Here is a 4,111-nt window from a genome sequence, read left to right as displayed (position 1 = left end):
ATAGGAAATTTCCACAATGCATGCTTGGTGTGGATTGTTTGCATGATAAACACAAAACTGATGAACTGAACTGAGGGAGAATAAAAAATATACTGGCAAGTGGAGCTGATGTTGGGGAGTTAGGACAATTCTGTGATTCAGCCGTATCCAGAGGCGCCTTTTCCATAACTGAGAGAGATGTGGTAGCCACCGAAGCATTTCCAGATTCAGTAGCTTCTTGACTTTCTTCACCAGCAGAGACAAATGCAGCCTGCCTATCTTGCTTTCCTTCATCAGCTAGGACAAACACAGCCTGCCTATCCAGCAACGTCGCCTGGGGCTGAGTTGCAATGTTATCCTGCTGAACAGTCTCCTCGTCGCTGGTCAAGTCAATAAAATCATCACTCACTTCTATGAAATCTATAACTGTCATCGTGTAGCCTGAAATAGTAAAACAGCGTGAGCAATGCTGAATGAAAAGTGACAGCAGCAATCAAAAGAAGTTGATGCCATATCATCAATAAAATATTTTTCCCCAAGGTACAAAAACAAGACAGGGACAAAGGAAACAACGGTAAATCGGCAACCAAAGGAACTTGTCTCTCTCTAAGAGTTAAGATATAGCATATCAAATGTAAGCATGTACTTTAGACCTTGACAGGCTCTCTAACTTGGCTCCTACCCTCCTTCATATTAATACATTCAGAAAAACATAATAATACAAAGGACTATTGATGAAAAAAAATTGCTAACACTATCTTCATAAGTCCAGTTGCAAACACCCTTATAATTAAGTGTTAAGATTCTAAAAAGTTTGATTTTATGAACTGTAGATGCTGCTTTATATCTGACACGTCCGTTCAATTTACAGTGTATATGGAGCAGTCAACTTCCTACTGGTTCAGTTAAAAAAAAGGGATTACATGCTGGTTAACAGAAAATGATTGACAACATCATTGAACAATTTTGTAATGAAGTTTCAATTTTTTGTCGAACAGTAGAATTTTATTTACTGAATTTCATACTTAAGTCACAAAATTATAGGATTTCGAACTTCTAGCAAATTTATACATAAAACCACTAAGCAAAGATGCATCTCGTTGGTGGAGAAAAACTTGCTTGCAGTTCAGGAGAGCATGGATGCAGATGTGCCTTCCAGGCAGGCTCTTTGGCTGCTTATAGAAGTACGGTCAATTTAAATATGATTTGTTTAGGTTACAACATACTACGGTCAATTTGAATATGATTTGTTTAGGCTAAAGCGTACTACTATAAGTAGCGGAAACAAATCATTTTACTGCTGCCATCTTTAGGACATGTATGTTTACCACACCACTATAAGTTGACCGTGTTGGGATGATTGAACTGTTGATGCTTTTAAAAACTGAAGGCACATCTGCATCCATGCTCGGAAACAAATCATTTTACTGCTGCCATCTTTAGGACATCTATGTTTACCACACCTCTATAAGTTGACCGTGTTGGGATGATTGAACTGTTGATGCTTTTAGATAAATTACTAATCAATCCGTAAGTTCCAGAGAAATTTATCTAAAATGAACAAATCTCGGAGAGTTGGACAAACCTCTCTGCCTGTTCTTCTCACTCAAGCTTCAGACTGTTCTTGGCCTGCTTTCTCTAAGAAAAGGGCAAAAGAAAAATTGTAATAAGTCGGCAACCAGGAACTTATCTCTCTCTAAGATAGCATATCAAATTTAAGAAAATAAATTTCCATAAGTATATTATACTTTAGACCTTGACAGGCTCTCTAACTCAGCTCCTAGCATCCTTCATATTAATAAATTCAAGTAAACATAACAATACAAAGTATTATTGACGACAAATGTGCTGACACTATTTTCATACGGCTAGTTACAAACATCTTTATAATTCAGTGTTCCGATTCCAAGAAGTTTGATTTCATAAACTCTAGCAGCTGATTTATTTCTGACACGTCCGTGCAATTTACAGTGTATATGGAGAGCAGTCAACTTCCTACTGGTTGTGTTTCAAAAGAAAAAATGGTTCCCAAACTGGTTAACAAGAAAAGGATTGACAGACACACTGAAGTATTTTGTTGCAACTTACAAAGTTCCAAATTTTGCCTCAAAAAATAGAGTTCATTTACTGAATTTCACACTTGAGTGATAAATCTTAGGATTCCGAATTTTCTACCAAATTTGTACAGAAAATCTCCGAGCAAAGATGTATCTGGTTGGTGGAGAATATTTTGCTAGCAGTTTAGGAGAGCATGGATACAGATCTGCCTTCCAGAGAGCTACTTTGACTACGGATGTGGTTAGCCTAAACAAATCATTTATTTAAGTTGCACCACTACCAACGCCAGGAGATGTGTGTTTACCGTACTACTAGAATAAGTTGACTGCGTCGGGATGATTGAGCTGTTGATGCTACTAAAAGACCGAAGACTGCTGGCAGGTTTACTAATCAATTCATGAATCTCAGAGAGATCTGTCTAAAAGGAAGAAATCTGGAAGGCATGGAGCAACCCTTCTTTCTCAGACTGTCCTTCTCACTACCAACTTCAGTTCAGGGGTGTTGATGCTTAAAATAACTGAAGACTACTCCAAGATTTACTGGCGAATTCATACATTTCAGAGAGAAAACATGCATGGAGCAAACCTCGTTTCGCAGATCTTCCTTGTCACTCCAGCTCCAGAGTCCAGACTGCTAGTTCCCTCGGTCCTTTCCAAGAAGAAAGTGGAAAGCAAGCGCGGCAAACAAATCTGCAGGGGAGGGAGAGATGCCTGGGTAAATTGCTTCTCGCAGTGAAGAGAAAACAGAGCAATTTTTAACTTTTAAAAAAGAAATTTGGGAAAAGAGAGGACGATGCAGGAAACCAGGGTTGCTCACCAACAAGAGGAATCGACCAGTCTTGGCAACACGCTTCCTTTCCCAGATCAAGATCACCGGCGGTAGGTAGGTAAGTCAGGAGACCTAGGTTTGGAGCGCTGGCTGGCTTGGAAACTTGGAACTGGAATGCTAGAAGCAGGGCGAGAGTGTGAGAAGTGGTACTCCTGCCTGAGGAGTTGGGAGTTCGGGACGGCTCCTCGGGAGGCGAGGGCCCTGTTATATTTTTCTTGTTTGCAACAAGAGCGCCCTGGTGAGGGGTATTTTATTTTTTCCCCTCTTTACTTTTTTTTTTGCGAATTCAGGGAGCTTTATTACTTACTCGACAGGATTACAATCACTCGATAGAGTGTCACTGAGAAAACCTGGGTTATAATTAATCCACAGGCATCTCCTCCTATCAACGCTAGCTTGTTTAGCACAAAGATGAGCGAGCTTGATTTGCTTCACGCCCAACAAAAGAAATGCTACAACTATTAAAAGCTCTCTTGATCTCTCTAATATCTTGACAGATTGCCATAATCTCGGATCTGTCATCAGCTTCATCACATAGGCGTACAACCTCTTTCGCATCACTTTCAATTATAACATTTGTGTATCCCCGTTCAGCTGCTAGCCTCGCACCATCCCTGATGGCATGTGCTTCCATAGCATGAGCACTTGCTGCATGATCATACCACAATGCTTGAGCACGTATTAAACCTCCTTGGCTGTCTCTCACCACTAGACCCGTACTCCCAGCTTGAGCCACTTGATGGTAGCATGCATCAGTATTGATTTTTACCCAACCTTGATCAGGAGGCTTCCACCTTGCCTTCTTAGTCAGTGGTTTCTTCGATTTCTGCTTGCCCACATGGGCCAAGTCAATCGTGGTTTGCATCACCCACTGAACCGAGGCCTGAATTGTTCTTTGGCCTTCTCCATGTCTACGCTTATTTCGTTCATTCCATATGGACCAACATCCACATAGAACCATACCTTTTTCTTCTTCTTTGAGGAGATTGCTGTCGATCAAATCCATAGACCATGAATTAGGATGGAAAGATGGTACTTTAATCCCAACCATGCTCTTCATGTGTTCCCAGAACAGTCGTGCCCATGTGCACCCAAAAAGGGCATGGTGTACAGATTCATCAGTAGCTCCACATGCCTCACATATTGCAATTTTTTCCATGTGTCTATTCTTGAGTACCTGCCTGGTCGGAATAAATTTTTTAATCACCCTCCACCAGAAGGAGCGCACTTTAGGCGGCACCTGTAG

The 4,111-nt window shown here is 40.8% G+C and overlaps 1 long non-coding RNA gene across 1 annotated transcript; it reads right to left on the bottom strand.

Moving 5' to 3' along the window:
- Window positions 1–147: 147 nt before the first annotated feature.
- Window positions 148–3,056, bottom strand: LOC124667022. Its single transcript, XR_006991129.1, has 3 exons — window positions 2,854–3,056; window positions 2,623–2,726; window positions 148–420 (listed from the first exon to the last, which is right to left on the bottom strand). It is a non-coding gene; the product is annotated as an uncharacterized LOC124667022 (long non-coding RNA).
- Window positions 3,057–4,111: the final 1,055 nt, after the last annotated feature.

Source organism: Lolium rigidum, chromosome 6 (assembly GCF_022539505.1).
Source record: "Lolium rigidum isolate FL_2022 chromosome 6, APGP_CSIRO_Lrig_0.1, whole genome shotgun sequence".
NCBI classification, from domain to species: Eukaryota; Viridiplantae; Streptophyta; class Magnoliopsida; order Poales; family Poaceae; genus Lolium; species Lolium rigidum.
This window is presented reverse-complemented; position numbering and strand designations above follow the sequence as displayed.